The following is a 12,500-nucleotide window of genomic DNA, read 5'->3' on the forward strand; positions in this document are numbered from 1 at the left end:
GAGTGGGAAAGCGTCCGTGAAGTGGGGCTTAACGCGGCCGAGATCGGCTGTGAGATGCGCCTGGATGTTTGGACTTAGGTTTTGAGCGAAAAAAATTTCCTCAGGGAGGCGGGGTCGAGTGGGAAAGCGTCGGGAAGTCGCACTTAACCCGGCCGAGATCGTCTGAAATATGCGCCTGGATGTTTGGACTTAGGTTTTGAAAGCAAAAAAATTTACTCCAGGGTGGCGGGGGTCGAGTGGGAAAGCGTCCGGGAAGTCGCACTTAACCCGGCCGAGATCGTCTGAAATATGCGCCTGGATGTCTGGACTTAGGTTTTGAACGAAAAAAAATTTCCTCCAGGGAGGCGGGTCGAGTGGGAAGCGTCGAGAAGTCGCACTTAACCCGGCTGAGATCGGCTGAAATATGCGCCTGGATGTTTGGACTTAGGTTTTGAACGAAAAAAATTTCCTCCAGGGGCCGCGGTCGAGTGGGAAAGCGTCGAGAAGTCGCACTTAACCCGGCTGAGATCGGCTGAAATATGCGCCTGGATGTTTGGACTTAGGTTTTGAAAGCAAAAAAATCCTCCAGGGTGGAGGGGGTCGAGTGGGAAAGCGTCCGAGAAGTCGCACTTAACCCGGCCGAGATCGGCTGGATGAAGCGCCTGGATGTCTGGACTTAGGTTTTGAGCGAAAAAATTTCCTCCAGGAGGCGGGGTCGAGTGGGAAAGCGTCGAGAAGTCGCACTTAACCCGGCTGAGATCGGCTGAAATATGCGCCTGGATGTTTGGACTTAGGTTTTGAACAAAAAAAATTTCCTCCAGGAGGCGGGTCGAGTGGGAAAGCGTCGAGAAGTCGCACTTAACCCGGCTGAGATCGGCTGAAATATGCGCCTGGATGTTTGGACTTAGGTTTTGAACGAAAAAAAATTTCCTCCAGGAGGCGGGTCGAGTGGGAAAGCGTCGGGAAGTCGCACTTAACCCGGCCGAGATCGTCTGAAATATGCGCCTGGATGTCTGGACTTAGGTTTTGAGCGAAAAAATTTCCTCCAGGAGGCGGGTCGAGTGGGAAAGCGTCGAGAAGTCGCACTTAACCCGGCCGAGATCGGCTGAAATATGCGCCTGGATGTTTGGACTTAGGTTTTGAGCGAAAAAATTTCCTCCAGGAGGCGGGTCGAGTGGGAAAGCGTCGGGAAGTCGCACTTAACCCGGCCGAGATCGTCTGAAATATGCGCCTGGATGTCTGGACTTAGGTTTTGAACGAAAAAAAATCCTCCAGGGTGGCGGGAAGTCGAGTGTGGAGCAGCGTCCGAAGTCGCGCTTAACCCGGCGAGATCGTCTGAAATATGCGCCTGGATGTTTGGACTTAGGTTTTGAAAGCAAAAAAATCCTCCAGGGTGGCGGGAAGTCGAGTGGGAAAGCGTCGGGAAGTCGCACTTAACCCGGCGAGATCGTCTGAAATATGCGCCTGGATGTTTGGACTTAGGTTTTGAAAGCAAAAAAATCCTCCAGGGTGGCGGAAGTCGAGTGGGAAAGCGTCGGGAAGTCGCACTTAACCCGGCCGAGATCGTCTGAAATATGCGCCTGGATGTTTGGACTTAGGTTTTGAACAAAAAAAATTTCCTCCAGGGTGGCGAAGTCGAGTGGGAAAGCGTCCGAGAAGTCGCACTTAACCCGGCTGAGATCGGCTGAAATATGCGCCTGGATGTTTGGACTTAGGTTTTGAGCGAAAAAATTTCCTCCAGGAGGCGGGTCGAGTGGGAAAGCGTCGGGAAGTCGCACTTAACCCGGCCGAGATCGTCTGAAATATGCGCCTGGATGTCTGGACTTAGGTTTTGAGCGAAAAAATTTCCTCCAGGAGGCGGGTCGAGTGGGAAAGCGTCCGAGAAGTCGCACTTAACCCGGCGAGATCGGCTGAAATATGCGCCTGGATGTTTGGACTTAGGTTTTGAGCGAAAAAATTTCCTCCAGGAGGCGGGTCGAGTGGGAAAGCGTCGGGAAGTCGCACTTAACCCGGCCGAGATCGTCTGAAATATGCGCCTGGATGTCTGGACTTAGGTTTTGAAAGCAAAAAAATCCTCCAGGGTGGCGAAGTCGAGTGGGAGCAGCGTCCGAGAAGTCGCACTTAACCGGCGAGATCGTCTGAAATATGCGCCTGGATGTTTGGACTTAGGTTTTGAAAGCAAAAAAATCCTCCAGGGTGGCGAAGTCGAGTGGGAAAGCGTCCGAGGAAGTCGCACTTAACCGGCGAGATCGTCTGAAATATGCGCCTGGATGTTTGGACTTAGGTTTTGAAAGCAAAAAAATCCTCCAGGGTGGGCGAAGTCGAGTGGGAAAGCGTCCGGGAAGTCGCTTAACCCGGCGAGATCGTCTGAAATATGCGCCTGGATGTTTGGACTTAGGTTTTGAAAGCAAAAAAATCCTCCAGGGTGGCGAAGTCGAGTGGGAAAGCGTCGGGAAGTCGCACTTAACCCCGCCGAGATCGTCTGAAATATGCGCCTGGATGTTTGGACTTAGGTTTTGAAAGCAAAAAAATCCTCCAGGGTGGCGAAGTCGAGTGGGAAAGCGTCCGGGAAGTCGCACTTAACCCGGCCGAGATCGTCTGAAATATGCGCCTGGATGTTTGGACTTAGGTTTTGAAAGCAAAAAATTTCCTCCAGGGTGGCGGAAGTCGAGTGGGAGCAGCGTCCGAGAAGTCGCGCATAACCGGCCGAGATCGGCTGAAATATGCGCCTGGATGTTTGGACTTAGGTTTTGAAAGCAAAAAAATCCTCCAGGGTGGCGAAGTCGAGTGGGAAAGCGTCCGGGAAGTCGCACTTAACCGGCGAGATCGTCTGAAATATGCGCCTGGATGTTTGGACTTAGGTTTTGAAAGCAAAAAAAAAAAATCCTCCAGGGTGGCGGAAGTCGAGTGGGAAAGCGTCCGGGAAGTCGCACTTAACCGGCCGAGATCGTCTGAAATATGCGCCTGGATGTTTGGACTTAGGTTTTGAAAGCAAAAAATTTCCTCCAGGGTGGCGAAGTCGAGTGGGAAAGCGTCCGGGAAGTCGCACTTAACCCGGCGAGATCGTCTGAAATATGCGCCTGGATGTTTGGACTTAGGTTTTGAAAGCAAAAAATTTCCTCCAGGGAGGCGGGTCGAGTGGGAAAGCGTCGAAGTCGCGCACTAACCCGGCGAGATCGGCTGGATGAAGCGCCTGGATGTCTGGACTTAGGTTTTGAAAGCAAAAAAATTTCCTCCAGGGCGGCGAAGTCGAGTGGGAAAGCGTCGGGAAGAAGCGCGCTTAACCGGACTCGATCGGTCGGATGAAGCGCCTGGATGTTTGGACTTAGGTTTTGAGCGCAAAAAAATTTCCTCCAGGGCGGCGAAGTCGAGTGGGAAAGCGTCGGGAAGGCGCGCTTAACCGGACTCGATCGGTCGGATGAAGCGCCTGGATGTTTGGACTTAGGTTTTGAGCGAAAAAAATTTCCTCCAGGGCGGCGGGAAGTCGAGTGGGAAAGCGTCCGGAAGGCGCACTTAACCGGACTCGATCGGTCGGATGAAGCGCCTGGATGTTTGGACTTAGGTTTTGAGCGCAAAAAATTTCCTCCAGGGCGGCGGGAAGTCGAGTGGGAAAGCGTCGAGAAGTCGCACTTAACCCGGCTGAGATCGGCTGAAATATGCGCCTGGATGTTTGGACTTAGGTTTTGAGCGAAAAAATTTCCTCCAGGAGGCGGGGTCGAGTGGGAAAGCGTCGAGAAGTCGCACTTAACCCGGCTGAGATCGGCTGAAATATGCGCCTGGATGATTTTCGTTTGAAAATTGCACTAAGTCAACCGGGAAAGGTCCGACTTCCATACCCTCCGAGGCTCGAGTCAGGCCGACCGAGAGGCCTCTTCGAACACGATTCAAATTTCACGCGACCCGGAGGTGGCGTTTACCAGAACAACTTTTACATCAACTTTAATTTTTTTTTTTTTTTTTTTTTTTTTTTTTTTTTCTCTAAAAACTCTGAAATTCGTGCCCTGCGCGTCGCTGCTGCTATGGGCGAGTCTGTGGCGCAGGCCTTTGTAGAAAACATTCATCAGGGCCTTTAATAAATAAAATCATACCCAAATCTGTGTTATTGTGTGGCGGGGTTAGTCTGTGGCGCAGGCCTTATGGAAAACATTCATCGAGGGCCTTTATTAAATAAAATCATGCCCAATAAAGAGTTAATGGGTGGGTTAGTCTGTGGCGCAGGCCTTATAGAAAAACATTTTTCCAGGGCCTTTATTAAATAAAATCACGCCCAATAAAGAGTTACTGTGTCGGGTTAGTCTGTGAGGCAGGCCTTAAAGAAAACTGTCATCAGGGCCTTTATTAAATAAAATCATGCCCATAAGAGTGTTATTATGAGAGGTTAGTCTGTGAGCGCAGGCCTTAAAGAAAACATTTATCAGGGCCTTTATTAAATAAAATCATGCCCAATAAAGCGTTACTGTGTCGGGTTAGTCTGTGGCGCAGGCCTTATAGAAAACATTTTTCCAGGGCCTTTATTAAATAAAATCATGCCCAATAAAGCGTTACTGTGTCGGGTTAGTCTGTGGCGCAGGCCTTATAGAAAACATTTTCCAGGGCCTTTATTAAGTAAAATCATGCCCAACAAAAGAGTTACTGTGTCGGGTTAGTCTGTGGCGCAGGCCTTAAAGAAAACTGTCATCAGGGCCTTTATTAAATAAAATCATGCCCATAAGAGTGTTATTATGCAGGAGGTTAGTCAGTGAGCGCAGTGCTTATAGAAAACATTTTCCAGGGCCTTTATTAAATAAAATCACGCCCAATAAAGCGTTACTGTGTCGGGTTAGTCTGTGGCGCAGGCCTTATAGAAAAACATTTTCCAGGGCCTTTATTAAATAAAATCACGCCCAATAAAAGAGTTACTGTGTCGGGTTAGTCTGTGAGGTAGGCCTTAAAGAAAACTGTCATCAGGGCCTTAATTAAATAAAATCATGCCCATAAGAGTGTTATTATATGCAGAGGTTAGTCAGTGGCGCAGGCCTTATAGAAAACATTCATCGAGGGCCTTTATTAAATAAAATCATGCCCAATAAAGAGTTACTGTGTCGGGGTCAGTCTGTGGCGCAGGCCTTATAGAAAACATTTTCCAGGGCCTTTATTAAATAAAATCACGCCCAATAAAGAGTTACTGTGTCGGGTTAGTCTCTGTGCGCGCAGCCTTATAGAAAAACATTCATCGAGGGCCTTTATTAAATAAAATCACGCCCAATAAAGCGTTACTGTGTCGGGTTAGTCTGTGGCGCAGGCCTTATAGAAAAACATTTTCCAGGGCCTTTATTAAATAAAATCACGCCCAATAAAGAGTTACTGTGTCGGGTTAGTCTGTGAGGTAGGCCTTAAAGAAAACTGTCATCAGGGCCTTAATTAAATAAAATCATGCCCATAAGAGTGTTATTTATGTGAGGTTAGTCAGTGGCGCAGGCCTTATAGAAAACATTCATCGAGGGCCTTTATTAAATAAAATCATGCCCAATAAAGAGTTACTGTGTGTCGGGGTCAGTCTGTGGCGCAGGCCTTATAGAAAACATTTTCCAGGGCCTTTATTAAATAAAATCACGCCCAATAAAGAGTTACTGTGTCGGGTTAGTCTGTGAGGCAGGCCTTATACAAAACATTCATCGAGGGCCTTTATTAAATAAAATCATGCCCAATGAAGAGTTACTGTGTCGGGGTTAGTCTGTGGCGCAGGCCTTATAGAAAACATTCATCAGGGCCTTTATTAAATACAATCATGCCCAATAAAGCGTTAATGTGTCGGGTTAGTCTGTGGCGCAGGCCTTAAAAAACTGTCATCAGGGCCTTTATTAAATAAAATCATGCCCAATGAAGCGTTACTGTGTCGGGTTAGTCTGTGGCGCAGGCCTTATAGAAACCATTTTTCCAGGGCCTTTATTAAATAAAATCATGCCCAATAAAGCGTTACTGTGTCGGGTTAGTCTGTGGCGCAGGCCTTATAGAAAACATTTTCCAGGGCCTTTATTAAGTAAAATCATGCCCAACAAAGAGTTACTGTGTCGGGTTAGTCTGTGGCGCAGGCCTTATAGAAAACATTGTTCCAGGGCCTTTATTAAATAAAATCATGCCCAATGAAGCGTTACTGTGTCGGGTTAGTCTGTGGCGCAGGCCTTATAGAAAACATTTTTCCAGGGCCTTTATTAAATAAAATCATGCCCAATAAAGCGTTACTGTGTCGGGTTAGTCTGTGGCGCAGGCCTTATAGAAAACATTTTCCAGGGCCTTTATTAAGTAAAATCATGCCCAACAAAGAGTTACTGTGTCGGGTTAGTCTGTGGCGCAGGCCTTATAGAAAACATTGTTCCAGGGCCTTTATTAAATAAAATCATGCCCAATGAAGCGTTACTGTGTCGGGTTAGTCTGTGGCGCAGGCCTTATAGAAAACATTCAATCAGGGCCTTTATTAAATAAAAACATGCCCAAATAAGTGCTATTGTGATGGGGTTAGTCTGTGACCCCAGGCCCTGTGTAAAACTGTCACCCAGGGCCTTTATAGAGTAAAATCATGCCCAATAAGGTTAGGGTTAGGGTTAGGGTTAGGGTTAGGGTTAGGGTTAGGGTTAGGGCTAGGGTTAGGGTTAGGGTTAGGGTTTGGGTTAGGGTTAGGGTTAGGGCTAGGGTTAGGGTTAGGGTTAGGGTTAGGGCTAGGGTTAGGGTTAGGGTTAGGGTTAGGGTTAGGGTTAGGGTTAGGGTTAGGGTTAGGGTTAGGGTTAGGGTTAGGGCTAGGGTTAGGGTTAGGGTTAGGGTTAGGGTTAGGGTTAGTCTGTGGCTTGGGCCTTATAGAAAACATTCATCAGGGCCTTTATTAAATAAAATCATGCCCAAATAAGTGTTATTGTGATGGGGTTAGTCTGTGAGCGCAGGCCTTATAGAAAACATTCATCCAGGGTCTCTATTAAATAAAATCATGCCCAATAAGGTGTTACTGTGTAGGGTTAGTCTGTGAGCGCAGGCCCTTTGTAAAACATTCATCCAGGGCCTTTATTAAATAATATCATGCCCAAATAAGTGTTATTGTGATGGGGTTAGTCTGTGAGCGCAGGCCTTATAGAAAACATTCATCCAGGGCCTTTATTAAATAAAATCATGCCCAAATAAGTGTTATTGTGATAGGGTTAGTCTGTGAGCGCAGGCCTTATAGAAAACATTCATCAGGGCCTTTATAGAATAAAATCATGCCCAAATAAGTGTTATTGTGATGGGGTTAGTCTGTGAGTGCAGGCCTTATAGAAAACATTCCTCCAGGGCCTTTATTAAATAAAATCATGCCCAATAAGGCGCTACTGTGTCGGGTTAGTCTGTGAGCGCAGGCCTTTGTAGAAAACATTCATCAGGGCCTTTTTAAATAAAATCATGCCCAAATAAGTGTTATTGTGATGGGGTTAGTCTGTGGCGCAGGCCTTATAGAAAACATTCATCCAGGGCCTTTATAGAATAAAATCATGCCCACATAAGTGTTATTGTGATGGGGTTAGTCTGTGGCGCAGGCCTTATAGAAAACATTCATCCAGGGCCTTTATAGAAAAAAATTATGCCCAATAAGGTGTTAGTGTGTAGGGTTAGTCTGTGGCGCAGGCCCTTTGTAAAACATTCATCCAGGGCGAGAATGAAATAAAACGATGCCCATTAAAGTGTTACTGCGTTGGGGTTAATGTGTGAGCCCAGGCCCTTTGGAAAATTGAAATCCCAGACACGGGGTTCGTAAATGTGTGTGTCGAGAAGTCGCTCTTAACCCGGCCTTGATCGGCTGTAGCAGCGCCTGGATGTCTGGGCGTAGGTTTTGAGCGGCAAAAAATCCTCCAGGGTGGAGGGGGTCGAGTGGGAAAGCGTCCGAGAAGTCGCACTTAACCCGGCCGAGATCGGCTGAAATATGCGCCTGGATGTCTGGACTTAGGTTTTGAAAGCAAAAAAATCCTCCAGGGTGGCGAAGTCGAGTGGGAAAGCGTCGGGAAGTCGCACTTAACCCGGCGAGATCGTCTGAAATATGCGCCTGGATGTCTGGACTTAGGTTTTGAGCGGCAAAAATACCTCCAGGGTGGAGGTCGAGTGGGAAAGCGTCCGAGAAGTCGCACTTAACCCGGCCGAGATCGGCTGAAATATGCGCCTGGATGTCTGGACTTAGGTTTTGAAAGCAAAAAAAAATCCTCCAGGGTGGCGAAGTCGAGTGGGAAAGCGTCCGGAAGTCGCATAACCCGGCCGAGATCGTCTGAAATATGCGCCTGGATGTTTGGACTTAGGTTTTGAAAGCAAAAAAATCCTCCAGGGTGGCGGAAGTCGAGTGGGAAAGCGTCCGGGAAGTCGCACTTAACCCGGCGAGATCGTCTGAAATATGCGCCTGGATGTCTGGACTTAGGTTTTGAGCGGCAAAAATACCTCCAGGGTGGAGGTCGAGTGGGAAAGCGTCCGAGAAGTCGCATAACCCGGCGAGATCGGCTGAAATATGCGCCTGGATGTTTGGACTTAGGTTTTGAAAGCAAAAAAATCCTCCAGGGTGGCGGGGGTCGAGTGGGAAAGCGTCCGGGAAGGCGCACTTAACCCGGCGAGATCGTCTGAAATATGCGCCTGGATGTTTGGACTTAGGTTTTGAAAGCAAAAAATTTCCTCCAGGGTGGCGGGTCGAGTGGGAAAGCGTCCGGGAAGTCGCGCTTAACCCGGCGAGATCGTCTGAAATATGCGCCTGGATGTTTGGACTTAGGTTTTGAAAGCAAAAAAATTTCCTCCAGGGTGGCGGGTCGAGTGGGAAAGCGTCCGGGAAGTCGCACTTAACCCGGCCGAGATCGTCTGAAATATGCGCCTGGATGTCTGGACTTAGGTTTTGAGCGAAAAAAAATTTCCTCCAGGAGACCGGGGTCGAGTGGGAAAGCGTCGAAGTCGCACTTAACCCGGCGAGATCGGCTGGATGAAGCGCCTGGATGTCTGGACTTAGGTTTTGAAAGCAAAAAAATTTCCTCCAGGGCCTGGGCGGAAGTCGAGTGGGAAAGCGTCGGGAAGGCGCGCTTAACCGGACTCGATCGGTCGGATGAAGCGCCTGGATGTTTGGACTTAGGTTTTGAGCGCAAAAAAATTTCCTCCAGGGCGGCGAAGTCGAGTGGGAAAGCGTCCGGGAAGCGCGCTTAACCGGACTCGATCGGTCGGATGAAGCGCCTGGATGTTTGGACTTAGGTTTTGAGCAAAAAAAATTTCCTCCAGGGGGCGGCGAAGTCGAGTGGGAAAGCGTCGGGAAGCGCGATAACCGGGCGTCGGTCGGATGAAGCGCCTGGATGTTTGGACTTAGGTTTTGAGCGAAAAAAATTTCCTCCAGGACGAAGTCGAGTGGGAAAGCGTCCGGGAAGGCGCGCTTAACCGGTCGGTCGATCGGAAGCGCCTGGATGTTTGGACTTAGGTTTTGAGCGAAAAAAAATTTCCTCCAGGGCGGCGAAGTCGTCGAGTGGGAAAAGCGTCGGGAAGGCGCGCGAGTTAACCGGACTCGATCGGTCGGATGAAGCGCCTGGATGTTTGGACTTAGGTTTTGAGCGAAAAAAAATTTCCTCCAGGGCGGCGAAGTCGAGTGGGAAAGCGTCCGGGAAGGCGCACTTAACCGGACTCGATCGGTCGGATGAAGCGCCTGGATGTTTGGACTTAGGTTTTGAGCGAAAAAAATTTCCTCCAGGGCGGCGAAGTCGAGTGGGAAAGCGTCGGGAAGGCGCGCTTAACCGGACTCGATCGGTCGGATGAAGCGCCTGGATGATTTTCGTTTCGAAAATTGCACTAAGTCAACCGGGAAAGGTCCGACTTCCATACCCTCCGAGGCTCGAGTCAGGCCGACCGAGAGGCCTCCTCCGGGCATGATTCAAATTTTCCCGCGACCCTGGAGGTGGCCGTTTACACAGGAACAACTTTTACATGGGTACGATTTGGTGAGCAGCGTGTTTTGTGGACTTAGTCTCTGGCGAAAAAAAGTCGAAAAAGCGACTAAGTCCATATCGACTTAGGTTTTGAGCGCAATCTTTCTGAAGCTCGGGGCGAGGAGCTATCGAGCGCTTCACCTGAAACACGGACACAGGCGCCGAGAGAGAGGGCGTTCGGCGGCGCGGCGTCCCCTCGGCCCAGCGTGATCGATTGGGCGCGCGCGCGCCTAGCCTAGAGACCCCACCGGCCAGCCCGCTGCTGCTATAAATCGGGAGTGCCTGGCAGGGAGCACGGCGTGCAATGGGTTTACGTTTGGGCTTTGACAGCGCGCGCGCCGGGCAATTTGGGCGTTCGTTACGAGCAGGCCCCCTCAGCCCGAGGAAGCGCGCGAACCCCCGGAGGAGGCCTGAGCGGCGGTCAGAGCGCGAAGTCCGTCACGGCGGGCGTGGAGAGGCAGAAGCGCGGCAGCGTCCGGCGGCGCGCGGCGAGTACCCCGTCCCGTGAAAACACACTTTTCGGCGTCGGCGCGATCCCAGCGGCCACCCCCCAGCGGCGACCCCCGCGGGAAGGTTCGAGCAGCGCGTCGCCCTATGGCGGCGGTCTTAGCCGAGGTCAAGCGGGGTCTGCCCAGGCCCCCTCCTCAGGCGGACTGAGACCCGTGTGTGAAGCAAAAGCAGCGCCAGCGTCGGTTGGTCCCCTCGACCCACAGGGGTTACCTGGTTGATCCTGCCAGTAACATATGCTTGTCTCAAAGATTAAGCCATGCAGGTCTAAGTGCACCACGGCGGTACAGTGAAACTGCGAATGGCTCATTAAATCAGTTATGGTCCCTTTGATCGCTCCACCGGTACTTGGATAACTGTGGCAATTCCAGAGCTAATACATGCAAGCGGCGCCGACCGGGCGACGACCGCCTCTCCTCGCGGGGCGGGAGGCTGAAGCGCGTGCATTTATCAGATCAAAACCCATCCGGGCCCCGGCGATCCGTCCTCGGACCGGTACCTTTGGTGACTCTAGATAACCTCGGGCGATCGCTCGCCCTTCGCGGCGGCGATTCATTCAGTGTCTGCCCTATCAACTTTCGATGGTACATCAGGCGCCTACCATGGTGACCACGGGTGGCGGGAATCAGGGTTCGATTCGGAGAGGAGCCTGAAAGCGGCTACCACATCCAAGGAAGGCAGCAGGCGCGCAAATTACCCATTTCCGACTCGGAGAGGTAGTGGCGAAAAATAACAATACAGGTCTCTTTCGAGGCCCTGTAAATTGGAATAGCGTATCTTAAACACATGGCGAGGACCCATTGGGAGGCAAGTCTGGTGCCAGCAGCGCGGTAATTCCAGCTCAATAGCGTATATTAAAGTTGCTGCAGTTAAAAAGCTCGTAGTTGGATCTCGGGATCTGGCTGGCGGTCCGCCGAGGCGAGCCACCGCCCGTCCCAGGTCCCTGCCTCGGCGCCCCGGATGCCCTTGGCTGGGTGTCGGTCGAGAGCCAAAGCGTTTACTTTGAAAAAATTAGAGTGTTCAAAGCAGGCGGCGTCGCCGCTGAATACGCAGCTAGGAATAATGGAATAGGACTCGGTTCTATTTTGTGGGTTTCTGGAACCGGAGCCATGATTAAGAGGGCGGCGGGGCATTCGTATTGCGCGCTAGAGGTGAAATTCTTGGACCGGCGCAAGGCGGACGGAAAGCGCATTTGCCAAGAATGTTTTCATTAATCAAACGAAAGTCGGAGGTTGAAGGCGATCAGATACCGTCGTAGTTCCGACCGTAAGCGATGCCGACCAGCGATCGGCGGCGTTATTCCCATGACCCGCCCGGGCGGCGTGCGGGAAACCACAGTCTTTGGGTTCGGGAGTATGGTTGCAAAGCTGAAACTTAAAGGAATTGCGGAAGGGCACCACCAGAGTGGAGCCTGCGGCTTAATTTGACTCAACACGGGAAACCTCACCCGGCCCGGACACGGAAAGGATTGACAGATTGATAGCTCTTTCTCGATTCTGTGGGTGGTGGTGCATGGCCGTTCTTAGTTGGTGGAAGCGATTTGTCTGGTTCATTCCGATAACGAGCGAGACTCCGGCTTGCTAAATAGTGGCGCGGCCACTTGGGTGGCGTCAAAAACTTCTTAGAGGACAAGTGGCGTTCAGCCCGCGAGATGGAGCAATAACAGGTCTGTGATGCCCTTAGATGTCGGGGCTGCGCGCCACAATGGGCGGATCAGCGTGTGTCTACCCTGCGCCGAGAGGCGGGTGCTCCAGCTGAACCCGCTCGTGATCGGGACTGGGGATTGAAACTATTTCCCATCAGCGAGGAATTCCCAGTAGCGCGGGTCATAAGCTCGCGTTGATTAAGTCCCTGCCCTTTGTACACACCGCCCGTCGCTACTACCGATTGGATGGTTTTAGTGAGGTCCTCGGACCGGCCCGCGCGGGGCCCCTCGCGGGAGCTCTGGCGGGCGCCGGAAGGCGATCAAACTTGACTATCTAGAGGAAGTAAAAAGTCGTAACAAGGTTTCCGTAGGTGAACCTGCGGAAGGATCGTGCTCGGCCCGGCCCGATCCAAAGCGGAAACCGCCCGGGCGAG

This window comes from Puntigrus tetrazona, unplaced genomic scaffold (genome assembly GCF_018831695.1).
Source record: "Puntigrus tetrazona isolate hp1 unplaced genomic scaffold, ASM1883169v1 S000000003, whole genome shotgun sequence".
In the NCBI taxonomy this organism is placed as follows: Eukaryota; Metazoa; Chordata; class Actinopteri; order Cypriniformes; family Cyprinidae; genus Puntigrus; species Puntigrus tetrazona.